This window comes from Rattus norvegicus, chromosome 2, assembly GCF_021556685.1.
Source record: "Rattus norvegicus strain SHRSP/BbbUtx chromosome 2, alternate assembly SHRSP_T2T, whole genome shotgun sequence".
Taxonomy (NCBI): Eukaryota; Metazoa; Chordata; class Mammalia; order Rodentia; family Muridae; genus Rattus; species Rattus norvegicus.
Window position 1 is genome coordinate 193,001,140 of NC_141535.1, and position 15,852 is coordinate 193,016,991.

General features: G+C 46.1%; 1 pseudogene; it reads left to right on the plus strand.

Moving 5' to 3' along the window:
• The first annotated feature begins 784 nt into the window (after positions 1–784).
• On the plus strand, positions 785–889 carry LOC120101328 (small nucleolar RNA SNORA17; annotated as a pseudogene).
• The last annotated feature ends 14,963 nt before the right edge of the window (positions 890–15,852 follow it).

A 15,852-nucleotide genomic window follows, 5' to 3' on the forward strand; every position in this document is an offset into this window, starting at 1 on the left:
AGGGATAAATGCAGGCTCTTTCACAGGGATCGGATGATCGGGCCGGAGAAGACAGTAAGCACACGTGTGCACCTAACAGTGGCTTCAGACACCGTGAGTCGCCGGCCCCATCTCAGCAACTGATAGAGAAACCTGAAAAAAAATCACAAGGTTTAAAGGGTCCGAACAATGCAACCAACGGCTCTCTCCTAATCGATACGAACATCGTACCCTCCATCTTCAGAATTTGAATGCTTTCTCGATGGTGTGCTGTGATCCCCACAAGAAAGACCATAGGGTCGGCCCTAAAACCCGTGGAGCACACAGTGTGCTCTCAGATGCCAGCAATTGACAGCAATACACAATCTAGGGAAATGGAACCACCTACTTCTAAGTAAGCAGCAGAACACTAGGGAATTCAGAGCGAAGTTAGAAAATGCTTGAACTTAAGTGGAATTGCACACCCACCATGATGAAGTTTCCGGAATGTAGCTGAAGCAGAGTTTAGACGGATTTTTGTGGATTTAAATGCTGACATTAAGAAAAACAAATAAACAAACAAACAAACGAACAAACAGGTCGGGGGCTGGAGAGATGGCTCAGTGGTTAAGAGCACTGGCTGTTTTGGGTTTGAATCCCAGCAACCACAGAGTGGCTCACACACATCTGTAGCTCTAGTTCCAGAGGATCTGACCCCTCTTCTGACCTCTGTAGGCTTCAGCATGAATATAGCGCACAGACATACATGCAGGCTAAACACCCATACATATAAAATTAAATACATAAATACAAAAAATTTAAAATCTCTGCCCCTAGAAGCCGTGCAAGTGTGACTGCTATGTCACAGGTTGGCCACTAGGTGGCAGAGAGGAGAGAGGCCAAGTCTATGCTCTCTTTAGTAGCCTACATTCCTTTTTTTTTTTTTTTAAGATCCAATTGATAAGATATAATTATCCACTTAAACATACAAAGCCCTGTACCATCCATCCCTTAGGAACATTGATAACAACCTGTAAATACACAGAGCACAATTTTAACGCAACCTGCCATATTGTCCTGCCATGACTTCTCTCTCTCTGCCTCCTGTCTCTACCTTTCTGTCCTAGTCTCCTCCTCTTCCTTTTTTTTCTACATGCTTAATTCTTTTTTTTCCTTTTTTTTTCCTTTTTTTTTTTTTTTTTTATTAACTTGAGTATTTCTTATATACATTTCGAGTGTTATTCCCTTTCCCGTTTTCCGGGCAAACATTCCCCTCCCCCCTCCCCTTCCTTATGGGTGTTCCCCTCCCAACCCTCCCCCCATTGCCGCCCTCCCCCCAACAGTCTAGTTCACTGGGGGTTCAGTCTTAGCAGGACCCAGGGCTTCCCCTTCCACTGGTGCTCTTACTAGGATATTCATTGAGTAGCCTACATTCCTGAAGTGATCCTGAGATGACCACCAGTATTGCTCTACACAGGCCCTGAGGGTGGAGGCAGACCATGCCTGAGATGACCATGCCAGGTGCCATAGTACACCAGTCTGGCACAGCACTCCAGAGACCATTCCTGAGCTGACCCAGACTCTCAGACTCCTGGCATCACTAAAAAGAACAAGTAAGTGGTGGTGAAATAGAGGAGAAAGAGAAAGAGAAGGATGTGGGCACAGTGCAGAGAGGCAGAGCTGGAGACTCAAGGACAGTGAGAAACAGCCTGGTGTGAGAAGCTGGTGATGCTACCTGGGACGGTGGTGGTGTCCTGGCCTGTGCTACCACAGGGGGCCGCATCTGGGTCTGTGACCCTCTAGCAGCAGGGGTCTGTTATCACCAAAGGCCAGGAAGACGCCCCTGCCACTCAGGGGCATGGTGATGTCTGAGAATTGTGCAGAACTGGCTCTACTTCTCACCTGGGTGTCGTGGAAGAGCTGACCCTGGGGGATGGGAACAGGAGTGCTGACCCCACCCCTAAGCCGCTGAAGTGCTAGGGAGAGTGCCCTGTACAGTGCACACATTGCAGGAGGTGGGAGTGACCTTCCACCACAGGATGTTAGCCAGTGTGGGAGACTGGCCCCGCAGCTAGTCTCCATGCAGTGGTACAGAGGAGGAAGAGATGCTCTCTTCCCTCCTCACCCCTCACCATCTGCAGCAGGCAGGAGACCTGACCTGGGGCCCTGAGAGCAGGCCCTGCCTCTCACCTACTGCAGCACTCAGAAAACAGGCCTTGCTCCTTGCCTGGGCAGCATAGAAGAGCTGTGGTTCGGGTTGAGGATGTGAGCATGGGAGAGTTGGCCCTCCACTTGTCTTCTGTCAGACCCTCCTGGGTCCCCTGCAGTGTTTGTCCCCTGCTGAGCCCTGCTGATGCATGTAGAAGCCTTTTGTTCCTAACAAAGGAACGCCCTGGCCCAGGTGTACCACCCAGGTGTACCACCCAGGTGTACCACCCAGGTGTACCACCCAGGTGTACCACTCTGGCGACACACCTGGGTGGTACACCTGGGCGATGGTTCACTCCTGTCTTTTGTTCTTCAGTCTTTGTTCCTGGGGGCTTAGGCTGTTATTCCTGAATTTCTCCCCAGTAAACTTGGTCTTTTGTTCCTGAGGCCATAAGCTGGTTTTTCCCACTGTGCTTCCTGGAATTTTCCACCAGTGAACTGGGGGTATATATGTGGTGAGTGAGGCAAAGGATCTGGCCTTCTCTTGACACGAATGACCGGAGTCTGTGTGTTTTTTCTTTTTTCTTTTTTTTTTTCTCTTTTCCTTTTTTTCGGAGCTGGGGACCGAACCCAGGGCCTTGCGCTTGCTAGGCAAGCGCTCTACCACTGAGCTAAATCCCCAACCCCTGATTTATTGATTTGAGCTACACCCAGTGTGACAGTTTTTTTGGCTGCCTTTGGATCAAGACGTAGAACTCTTGGCTCTTCCATCACCACATCTGCCTGCACGCTGTCATGCTTTCTGCCATGAAAATAATGGACCAGCCCTCTGAAACTGTAAGCCAGGCCCAATTAAATGTTTGCCTTTATAAGAGTTGCTTTGGTCGTGGTGTCTGTTCATAGCAGTAAAACCCTAAGACAAATGGCGTCCTATAAAGAAAGTGGTGTTCATTTGCCAACCCAAGCCACCACACAGATGCTTTGCCTGAAGGGAGTCACGTCCTACGGGCCTCAGCAGAAGGCCTTTATGAGCTCTCCCCACTGAGAAATATAGGATTTTAGAAAAATGCACATTTAAGACTAAAGCTTAATAAAAATTAATATTTACTTTTTAAAAAAGTGTGTTCTAGGGTCAGGAGAGAGAGCTCAGCTGCTCTTGCAGAGGACTCTGTTCTCAGCACACACATGGTGGGTCATAAGCATCTGGAACTCCAGCTCCAGGGGATCCCATACCTCTCCTGACTCCATTATGATGCCTATACATACATTTATCAAAACACTCATATACATAAAATAAAAATAAAACTAAAAATATTTTTTTAAAAGTTCTGTATTTTATTTTCTAGACAGGTTCACACTATGCTGTTTAGGCTGACCTGGAACCCATGGGCTCAGCCTCAGCCCATCTTATGATCTGCTTTGTCCTCCCACTGGGGCCCTGAGGCCCATCTCTCAAAACTCACTGATTCAGACAAAGCCTTGGATCAACTCTCCAGGGAACAGAATAGACAGAAACCTTTCACTAGAATGGATCCTAATTCCAGTTTATTTAAGCAGAAAAAGATTTACTGAACAGATACTGAGGCCTGCAGAGGTAGGCATGTGAGGCAAACAGAAAGAATTGGAAAGAAGTACTATGCTCAGGACGTGTGTGTGTGTGTGTGTGTGTGTGTGTGTGTGTGTGTGTGTGTGTGTGTCTGTGTGTCTGTGTGTCTGTGTGTGTGTGTGTATGCGCATGCACACACAACAGCACAGCCTGGAGGTAGCCACTGTTTCTGGAGGCACTACTGACCCCAGCTGTGGCATCTTGTGTTACTGACACTCCATGGTCTCTGGGGACTGCTGTTACAGTTGTCATCTGGAAAGATCTCGACTGAGTGTGGCTGAAGCTTTGATTGGCTGAGCTATGTCTGGTCTCTGTGGGTGAGGCAGCAGCTCAGCTTCCTACCAAGACATGTACAAAGCAGGTTCTCTACAAACAGGAATGAGTTTTGGAAGTTAAGTCTTGAATAGCAATTGGTAGGCCCTCCTCAGAACCACCATGGGCTGCTTCGGCTGGATCTGTCGTACACTGCTAGAAACAACCACACGTTGGTCATTGGAGAGATGAGTTAAGGGAATTACCAAGAAGACAGAAGAAGCGAGGGAGCTGGGAGGAAGAAGGCTGTGTCTTGTAAAGTCAAAGGGGAGAGAGTTTTGAGAAGCAGACAGAGTTCTGGGTATTGAATTGTGTTGAGAAGTTCAAGAAAACTGAGTTCCAAGAAATGTCCCTCTGTGAATCCTAAAGTGCCTGCAGACCTGCTCCTTCCCTCTAGTCCATCCTCATTGCACAGGGGAGGGGACCACTGTCTGTCCTCCCAAAGCCAGGGGAGGTGGAAGTGACATTTATCTCACCAAGTGTTCTTTGGGGAAAGGGCGGTGAGACACATCTGGATAACCATTTGAAAGCTCACACTGTGAACTGAGCCTTGGGCTGGGGTAGCTCAGTGAGTAGCGTGTTTGTCTAGCATATATGAAGCCTGGCTTTACTCCCCACCATCGTCACACAGACCTGTTGTGGTGGCTCACATCCGGGAGGGAGATACAGGAGAATCAGAAGTTCAGTGCCATCTTCCGTTACATAGTAAGCTTAGGGTCAGCTTGGGACACAGAAGACCCTGTCAGAATAAATAAAAAAAGGATCTTACACAGAGGAAAAAACAATACAGCAAGACAGCAAACATCTACATTAAAAAGTTAAAGTGCATACGAGGCAAAATGCAAGGCACAAATGAATACATTCCTATCTCTTTTCAGCACTTGCTTCAATTCTCTGAGATGTCGTCCTTGGGAACTCCGGCCTCCTATGTGTCCAGTGCCCACTCCATGTCCCTGTCTTAGTGCCTCTGGGCCTGCCGAAGGCCTACTCACCTTTCAGGTTTCCACATCAGCTGATCTATGGTGCCACTGGGACTTGATATGTCTACTCTTCTGAGTGCCTCCACCTCTCCATCTTTCCCTTATGTACCTGCTCACCGATCTTGCTGACAAGATAGAACCTCACAGAGGAAGGAGCCTGTTAATATAATTTACCAACGCAGGGCTTTCTCACCACTGTACCCCTAGCACACAGACCTTAGTAGATGCTTCATGAATGTTGGTTGAATGAATGTGCAAATTAGCATTTGGACAGCTCAAAGCTAAGTATTGCTGTCTCTCATAGAGGACTGATCTGAACGGTGGGAGGGACCACAGAAGCTTGCTGCTGGAAGATGAAGTTCTGTGTAGGCTTGGGAAGGCAGACAGATCAGACTGGCAGGGGCCAGAGATACTAAATTAGATGGTTGATACCTTTTGAGTGTGCTGGAGGAAGGACTTGTGTCACTGGAGGGACCTGTCTATTTTGGGTAGTAGCTAGAAATCTTCTATGCGTTTAGATTCGTGCTTCCTCCATACCCATGTCAGGATGTGCCGTGGGGAAGGTAGCAGCTGAATAAGCCCTTCCTCCTGGACCCTTCTCTACCACCATGCCATGACAGAATGGCTGGAGTGGGGTGCAGGCGCTTTGCAGCTCTGCAGGAAGAGCCAGCCTGGTGGTGGAGGGGTCTGTGTGTGCAGTATGCAGCCAGCCCTGGCCGCATGTCAGGATCACCATCTGCACCCGCAGGCGATGCGAAGCTGCAGCTGTCTCAGCCTAGTCAGGCATAGTTGATGTAAGCTCAGCAAATAGCTTTTCCAGGAGCTATGTAAATTTCCAGTCTGCTGGGCCACGTTCCCCGAAACTGCCACCAGCCAGAAGCAAACTGCATCCAAGACCTGAAGGGTGATCAGCAAAATATAAGGACTCATCACAGAACTGGAAAGGAGTCTGGGGCTCAGGTGTCTCCCCCTCACAGCCCCCCAAGCTCTTCCTAAGAATGGGGCTGATGCTCCAGCAAGAATTCTGATGCCGTGAATAGGATTTGTTGTCAAATCTTCCCAAGTGTGGCTGTCTTCACACATAGACATGTCCTCCAGACGCTGCATGTAAATCGAATCTTGGTTACTTTAATACAAAAGTAATGTGATTTTTAAAAAATTTCTTTTTAAAAAATCATCATCTTGTCTTGGAGTCACATGTGATAATTATATATATCCATGCACAGTGTGATTCTTCAATTTAACAGAGCCTTTAATGTATTTTTAAGGAATTCCCTAGTAAGCATTCCTTTTGTTAGGGTAAAAAAAAAAAGCACGGCCTGTCTTTCATGTAAATTGAGTATAAATGTGGATGCATTTCCAAGTGCGCGTTTGTATCTGCTGTGTGCCTGTGTTGGGCATCGTTCATCTCTTTTGGGAAATGCAGAAGAGGTTAGCTCCCCATTCCTGATTTAAAAGGGAGGGGGAGGGGTTGGCTGACAGGTACGAAGTAGTAGGAATTAAGATTTCAGTATCACTGTCCTCCGCACATCATCTGCACAACAAAGGCCAAGCCATATCGCACTGCATTCTGGGATGATCGCGTCCATAGCTGTGTCTCAGATGCGGCTTCCTGAGATTTTAGTGCCCGCAGAGGTTGAAAGTGCTCACTAATTGAAGAACCAGGGGACGTCATTGTTATAGCTTGTTATAGAAAACATGCATTTATAAATGTGATATAAATCATCTGGGTGCCTGGAATGTCCCCAGGTCCCAATCTATCTGGCTGAAACAACCGCCCCTCCCCTCATTTCCATATTGGTTAACAAGCAGCTTTTGTAGAAATTAGCTTTCCAGATGACTCCGAGTTTAACTTTGGGAACATAAATACCTTAGAGAAAGAGACTTTGATTAATTAGAAAGGAAAATACAAAACAAATCCAATTGTCTATTTTCGTGGTACTGGGGGTTGAAAGCAGGACCATTTGCATGGTAGGTGAGCGTTTTATCATTGATCTACATCCCCAGCAAGGATAACTAGTTTTAAATGCTCATACAACAACGTGAGGTAGAAGGATAGATCTTTGTGGCCTCCATGGGGCTGGTAGGGAGTGGGGGTGAACTGGGGGTAGGGGTTGGGGATTGGGGGGCTGGGATTGGGGAGCTGGGGCAGTCCTTTAATTGTGAATCAAAGGAAAAGTACATGACTTTGAATTTTTGAGGAATTCCCAAGGTGCACATTTTCCCTCTAGCAAAGGTCTCTACCCTGCTTTTCTTGGGGATTCTCTGTCCATCCCCTAAAAGGTCCCGGAGGCGAGGTTTCCTCCGCTGTAAAGAGTTATTGAGAGCTAAAGCGTAAACAGGGACTGTGTCTCCTGCTTTACCCTTGGCATCTCCTATGGGCTACACAGTTGGCAAATGACTGAATTAACGAGCCAGTGATTCTAGGAAGCTCAGTTTAGGCTGTGGCCCTGTGCTGGGTGCGCTCAGGAGGGAGAGACAATGGACACCTGGTAGAGCTAGCCCAGGATGGGCAAAAGGAACTTAAAATTTGTGCTGGTATTCCTTCACATCCCCAGCAGCAGAAAAGGGCTGACCTAGGCTATGCCTTTCAGCTGGAACTTTCTCGCCTTGTCTTGGCCTAATGCATCGACCCTGGGAAAGGCACTCGTGTGGCTAAGTAGGGACTCTTGAGTGGCTATTGGTGCTCCAAGAGAGAGACTAGACGGAAGTGGAGCTCAGCTATAAAGTGTTGAGTTTTGAGCCAAGTGTGTGGAGCTGGAATGAGGGAGGAGTCGAGTGTGGGGTTGGGGGAGACTGTTCCTGAGACCAACTGCCCTAATAGTCACGTGCCTCAGGTCACGTTGCTTCAGAGGCCAGCAGTCTTCGACTAAAGCGAGTTTCCATCTTTGTAACCAATATGCTGAAGATAATTCATTTTTGTTTCCTGATTATGAATCAGTGAAACTAACATTGGTTTTGAAAAGTATATTTCAGGGCTGATGAGATGGCTCAGTAGGTAAAAATCCACCTAGCTGGATGACCTATGTAGGGTGTCTGTACACGATAGCACGCAAGTGCAAACACACACACACACACACACACACACACACACACACACACACACACACACACTGCAACCTGTACACGGAGACCAAGGGCTCCATCGCTCTCCTCTCAGAGACCAGAGCAATTGCCACTTTGCTTCACTATCTACTGTGACAAAGCTGTTTGAGGAGTGGGGCTGAATCAGATCACGCTGCTCAGGGCTCTGGGACCTCCCCAGAGAGACAGCGAGCCTGATAGCAGTGAAGGGAAAGAAAGGAGGCTGCGGTTAGACTCTCCTCCCATCATGGGAGGTTCCCCAGTGCTGACCTTGTCTGATTTACATTTGACAGCTCCGCTGAGACAGGGCTTGAGGCTTTCACTTTTATGTTATTAATGAGGCTCCTCTCCCAACTCCCGGAGCTGGGGACTGAACCCAGACCCTTTTGCGTACTAGGCAAGAAGCACTCTACCTTTGAACTGGAGCACTGATGCCTTTAATGGGGCCTTATATAAAACAGCATCTTAGAATCCGAGCAAGTTTCACTTGTCGTTTTTTTTTTTTTTTTTTTCTTTTTCTTTTATGGTAAGAGCTTCTTGTTTCCTAACAAATCACCATTTACCAAAAATCTAAGATTTTTCTCCTAAGCCAGTCATGGTAGTGAAAGACCCCCAGAACCAGGAGACCCTCACTCAAGTCTCGGGATGAATCAACCCCCCCCCACCCCAAGAGCTCACAAGAGACCGTCCTTGCTGTAATCACACAAGGTTTATTGATAGGAACCAGTGCACTGGGGTCGAGACTCGTATCCCACGCAGGGGTAGAGGAGTTTGACCCCAAGTAGCTGGGAGAAGGAAGAAGCCACAACCCAAGGGGGTAGGGATGGCGTCATTGGAAAATGTCGAGAATACCAGTGAAAAATCACAAGGAGAAGCTCCCTGTGTCTCAAGATTGTTTTCAAGATTGTAATCTAACTTTATGGTCAGCTAATTCCTGGGAGAGAGTTGTTGAACTGGCTGGTGTAATCATCAGTTCTGTGGTCAGTCAAGTTCCTGGAGCAGAGTCACTGAACTGGCTGACCTACATTTTTGGCTCTACTCTGTTTGCCAGGGGTCTGAATCTTTCCTGGTCCTTCAGTAGCACCTGCCTTTAATCCCAGCATTTGTTGAGGCAGAAGCAGGAGGCTCTCTGTGAGTTGAAGGCCAGCCTAGACTACATCGTGAGTTCCAGGACAGCCAGGGCTATATAGAGAGAACCAGTCTCAAAAATTCCTCCCTGGAAATTTGCCAAAATAGCTTTGTTGTGATTTTCCAAAACTCCTTTGGCTTTTTCACATCTTTTGCATGTTTTAAAACAAAATCTCAATCATTCGGTTTTACCAATGAAGATGCAGAATTCCAGATGCTGAGGTAAAAGCCTGCTAGCTCAGAGAGGCAGAGAAAGCACCCAGCTGACCTTCTTCCTCAGCCTACATCCCAATAGGAATGCCCCTTTCTCATAGCTCTCAAAAAAAGAAAAAAAAAGTCCTTCAAACTGAATGTCCCTCCCTCTACTTTCCGTGCTTCTCTCCATCCGGTCTCCTGACTCCCTCTTGCTATTGACGTTTTTTCCCTATGTTCACTTCCTGTCAGCAGGTTGCTTGCTCCGCCCCTGACTGTGGTTGACTTTATTTAATCCTGTTTACCATATTCAATCAGAAAACTCTTGGATTAAAGGCAAGTGCAAAGGCACAACCATACCACAGCTAGAAACAGGCATTTCCAGTAAATGACACAATCTCGGGGTTCATAGTGGATCAAATTTCTGCAACATGCACATGCAAATTTTAGAGTCAACTTTTCAATTTTTATCAGACAAGCAAAACAAAGCAAAACAAACCCAAAGTGGGTTCTTTTAAGAAACGTGTGAGTGGGCTGGAGAGATGCATCAGTGGTTAGAGCACTGACTGCTCTTCCAGAGGTTCCGAGTTCAAATCCCCACAACCACATGGTGGCTCACAACCATCTGTAATGGGATCTGATGCCCTCTTCTGGTGTGTCTGAAGACAGCTACAGTGTACTTATAATAAATGAATAAATAAATAAATAAATAAATAAATAAATCTTAAAAAGAAAGAAAGAAAAAGGAAGGAAGGAAGGAAGGAAGGAAGGAAGGAAGGAAGGAAGGAAGGAAATGTGTGAGTAATCTGGGCGGTGGCGGCACATGCTTTTAGTTCAGCACTTGGGAGGCAGAGGCAGGTGCATCTCTGTGAGTTGGAGGGCACCATTGTCTACAGATCGAGCTCCACGACAGCCAGGGCTACAGAAAGAGACCCTGTCTCAGGAAAAAAAAATCTGTGAGCACATCACAGGCTGCAGGTCAGTGTGGGACGTTTCAATATGTTCAAACCTGGCACCTTTACAGTATGGAATCCTCGCTTCGAAGTCGCGCTTGTTTACTGAGACCCTGCGAGCTTTTCTCTGCTCTGGGTTGCAGCTTTCATCATGCAGGGTTCACAGGTATCTTGGTGCAATTACTTCTTAGTACTTCATGTTTTTGAAGCTATCTCGGAAACTGGTGGCAGGAGTGCAGGAGAGCTGGCCCGAGGGCCTGGGCACAGGGGAGAGCTGGTCCTGATGGTGTGAGTACAGGAGAGCTAACTCAGATGCTGTCCAGCCCCAGATCCAGGGCTTGAGCTGGCCCACCCCAGCATCTACCTCATCCAGGAGCTGCTGCAGCACAGCAAGGGGCTAACCAAAGCTTTAGGATCTCCATGACACAGGGGTCACACTCGGCTATGAGAGGAGTCCTGGTGACAGTCTTGAGAGTATAGCAGAAGCCAGAAGCCTCAAACCAGAACAATGACTCACTGCAATGATCAGTTGCAGGTAAAACTTCAAAAGGGTGCACTGTGGGACACACCACAGCTTCCGAGGTGGAATGCTTTGATTTTTTTGTTTTCTTTTGGTGAGGAGGTTGTAAGGGCAGAGGGCAGAGATGGAGGGACAGGGATGAGTGGGATTGGGGTGCATGATGAGAAATTCACAAAGAATCAATAAAAAGTCTTAAAAATTCCAAACTCTGGGGGCTGGGGACTTAGCTCAGTGGTAGAGCGCTTACCTAGGAAGCGCAAGGCCCTGGGTTCGGTCCCCAGCTCTGAAAAAAAGAACCAAAAAAAAAAAAAATTCCAAACTCTGGTCATTTGTTGCTATCTATAGAGTTATGATTGATGCCAGGTACAGTGATTCATGGTTATAATGCCAGTATTCAGCAAAGATGAGGAGGCAAAGTGTGGTGAATAGCAAGATTGTCGCAAAGAAAAAAGAAATCAGTGTGTGTGTGTGTGTGTGTGTGTGTGTGTGTGTGTGTGTGTGTGTGTGTTGTATGCATATTTGTGCACAAGTGTTGGTTTGAGGCTATGCATGCTCAGAGGACAGAGGTTGATACAGAGTATCCTCTCCTGTCACTTGGTCTTCGAGACAGTCTGTCACTTGCCTCTGTGGTTTGTCAGCCTCCTGGGAGCTGCTTGCTCCCTGCTTCTCCAATGCTGTGGTTACAAGGTGGGGTGGGAGTGGGGTGGAGGGGTTGGGGGTGGGGTGCCACTAAGCCAGATTAACACAGGGGCTGGGATCCAAGGTTGAACAGCAATCACCTTACCCACCGGACTGCTGCAGTCTCCTGAGGCCCTGAGGTTTGTCACAGGGTTCAATACATTGCTAGTCTCACTCATTGGTCAGTTCTGGGAACTTTTTTTGGAGAGATTTAAAACAACAGCAGCCCAGGCTGGCCTCTGGCTCAAGATTCTTTTGCTTCAGCCTCCTGAGTGCTGGCATTATAGACTGATTTCTCTTTATAACTCCTTAGAATTTTACATGAACATGTTTTCTGTGAATGAAGATAATTTGTGCATGTGTGTACATGTACCTGTGTGTATATATATGTGTGTCTAGCTGTACATATGTGTGCATGTGTATATACAGCTCTGTGTGTGTGCATGTGTGTGTGTGCATGTGTGCCCATACATGTGCCCCAATGGTCTGTCTTTCTTTCTTTCTTTCTTTCTTTCTTTCTTTCTTTCTTTCTTTCTTTCTTCCTTCCTTCCTTCCTTCCTTCCTTCCTTCCTTCCTCCTTCTCCTCCTCTTCCTCCCTTCCTTCCTTCTTTCCTTCCTTCCTTCCTTCCTTCCTTCCTTCCTTCCTTCCTTCCTTCCTTCCTTCCTTCCTTCCTTTTAGCTGAATTCCAGGATTCAACATTCAACAGAAGAAATGAAAGTGGATATTGTCTTTTTCTTGATTTTTGAGAGCAATCATTTAATTCCTTACCATTGAGCATGACATTAGCCACAGGCTTTCCATAGATGTTGTTTATCACGTTGCTGATTAAATATCTTCATGCATTCGTGAGCAGAATTTTACCAAATGTTTTTTTTCTGTATCTCTTGAGACAGAAGGTTTCTCTTCAATTCTCTTAACATAGTGAATTGCAGCTTTAGTTTTTGAATGTTAAACCAATATTGCATTTCTGGGATGAACTCCCTGAATAAGTAAATATTATTGTTGAGTTAGGTTTTCAATATTTACTAAGAACTTTTATTTGTATATTCATGATGGATATTGGTATTTAGTTTTATTTTCTACTTTTCTTGTTATATATATTATATTTATATTATATGTACATATATATGGAAACATATAATTTATAATATAAACATATAAATATACTATATTATTATATAATATATTGTAAATATTATATTGTGTGTGTAAGCTTGACCTCATAAGTGAGAGGAGTTTCTTTCTTCTTTCTCTCTTTTTCCCTTAGATTACACAGAAGTGGCTTTATTTCTTCCTTAAGTACTTGAAGGAAATTGCTACCTGAACTTGAAGTTTCAGTGTGAGAATACTTTAAATTATAAACTGTATTTCCTGTAATTGATATGGATTTCTCATGGATTTTACTCCTCCTTGTCTTTTGTTTTAATAACTTACTAGGTATCAGTGCTTTGCCTGCATATGTATGTATGCATGGGCGCCTGGAGACCAGAAGAGGGCATCAGGTCCCCTGGAGCTGGAGTTACAGCTCCGTATGAGATGCCAGCATGGGTGCTGGAATCAAACCCCTGAAGAGCAGCTGGTGCTGAGTCATCTCTCCAGACCTTCTTGTATCATTTTGGCAGTATTTATCTCTCTGGGTGCTGTGAGGTAAGGTATTGTGGGAGCTCTTGGGCTCTCTTGCTGGGGGTGGGGTTGATTGACATTTGAGTGCTAGGCACACTGCAATCTGGTCTTACTGTGCCTTTCTAGGTAGAGTTCATAGGGTCTAAGTGACTCTTTTGACTCTGGGACTGCACAAAATATCTCTCCCCTTCCATCATCCTCCACAAAACAGATGATTCCACGTTCTCAACTGCCGCAGTTCCTGCTATTAAACATGATTCTCACAGTTGGGTTAGTTCACACACAGCTTGTTTACTATCTTTTATTCTTTGGGTTTGTAGACAACTTGCTGAATTAATTTTTCTATCCGAATGATCTTCAAAATAAAGTCTCTTGCTGGGTGTGGTGCATATGTCTTTAATACCAGCACTCTGGGAGGGGGAGGCAGAGGCAGATCTCTGAATTCTAGGCTAGCCTGGTCTACAAAGTGAATCCAGGTCAACTAGGACTGCATAATGAGACCCTGACCACATCAAATAAAATAAAATAAGGTTCTGGAGCAGGAAGATGACTCAATGAATAAAGGCACTTTGCCACCAAGACTGATGATCTGACTGACTTTGGTCTTCTAAACCTACGTAGCAGAAGGAGAGAGTTGATTCCTTTGTGAGTTGTTTTCTCAGCGTATATACCAGATTTACACACACACACACACACACACACACACACACACACACACACACACACAAGGACAGATTCTTTCATGATTTAGTCTATTGGCACTGAAGGCAGATTGAGACAGCTTAAGAGGGCTCCATGTGAGTGGCTGCTCTTGCACTGCCTGTGCTGACACAAGTGTGCCCAGCATGGAGCTCAGCCTGTCGGTGCACACGGGGAATTGAGGCACTCGAGTGGCTATAAATTGGCATGGCTGTATGGCAGTTCTGGAATCTCACTCACACCCCTTCATGTGGTGAAACTAAGTGGGCACCTGCCCTCTCACACAGTAGTTACGGTCCAGAGAGATTCTTGAGGAAAGGAACATTGAAGTAAGTATTGCTCCTGCAGAGGGAGCCACCAAGAGTTTGATTACCCACCCAGGGTAATCCGAAGCCAGCCTTTCTCAATCTGTGGGTCATGACCTCTTTTGGAGTCACATATCAGATACCCTGCATATCAGATATTTATATTACAATTCATAACAGTAGCAAAATTACAGTTATGAGGCAGAAGTGGAATAATTTTATGTTTGGGAGTCCCTACCACGTGAAGAACCGTATTAAAGGATCTGAGCACGGAAGGTCGAGACCCGTTCCCTAAGCACTATTAGGTTGTAGCAGAGGTGACAGCCTGGAAGACTCTTCTGAGTGTGGCGCTGGATACTGTTCACATCGAGTAAAGCCGAAGTACACATACAACACGGTGTTCATAGATTCAAAAGGTACTTATGTTACCAGAGATACTCATGTCTCTGGTTATATGTTAATGCACGTGCTAATATATATGGCATGTATAAACTAAACACAGAGTTTTCTATACATAATTTTTATATGTATAATATTTTAAAATGGGTTTGTCTTGAGGGAAGGAGTGTGAGAGTGGAAATTTAGGATTGTGTAAACATTTTTTCATTCTTTTCTCCCTCTTTTTTTCTTTTTAGGTAGGGTTGTACGTAGTTCAGGCTGGCCTGAAACTTGCTAGATAGCTGAGTACAGTCATCTTGAGTCCCTCCCACTTTACCAGGTTTTGCAGTGCTGGGGATGAACCTCCTTGGGCGACTCTGTGAGTGTAACAACTTCTCTAACCGTAGTCACTCCCACGCCTCTGTGTGTTACTGAACTAACACATTTTGGGTATGCTTTTTTTTTTTTTTTTTTTTTGGTTCCTTTTTTCGGAGCTGGGGATCGAACCCAGGGCCTTGCGCTTCCTAGGCAAGCGCTCTACCACTGAGCTAAATCCCCAAACCCCTTGGCTATGCTTTTAAGACATGGCTGAATAACAGTAGTAAAAGTTGATAAGATGTAGCAGCCTTGTTTTGACCATGATGCAGTGGACCATACACAAGGCTGACTAACCCAGACTTAACATCAAGGAACCGAACACAGCAGCATCACCCAGAGCTCCCCAAATCATCCTTGCTTGCCGCCCAGTGCAGGCTCGGACTTCTTTGCACTGGCTCATCCTTATAGGCTAAGATTGTGGGCTCATCAGATAGATACATTTACAACAGTTCCTACCTCCCACATCCTCAAAGACCAAGGCGAGGAGTAAGTGAAGCAGAGAGCTTCACTGGCTGCTGGCCCTTTTAGAGCCTGTGGCATTGTGCACTGTCAGTAAGACCACAGCACTCGAAGCCTTTCAAAGCAGCCTGCATCTTGGAGAAGGCTTCAGTTTTGTGTAAGTCTAGCATTCTGAGAATCTCATTTAGAGGATGGTGCTGTGCAATGTGGATGTAGTCTGATGTGTGTGGGGGGCGGACAGAGGGACAGAGAGATAAAAGGATAGGGATAGAGGGGGGGTTGGGTTACATGTGAGGGACTTTTAGGATTCATCTGGCCAACTCCCAGCTTCCATGAAAGGAGGCACCATAGTCTCTGTCTAAAGGACACATCACAGACTGAGAGACCAAAGCAGAAGCTGGGCCTTCCATGTGGGACTGCTCTTCTGTCATATGGCGGCCTTTCTCCCAG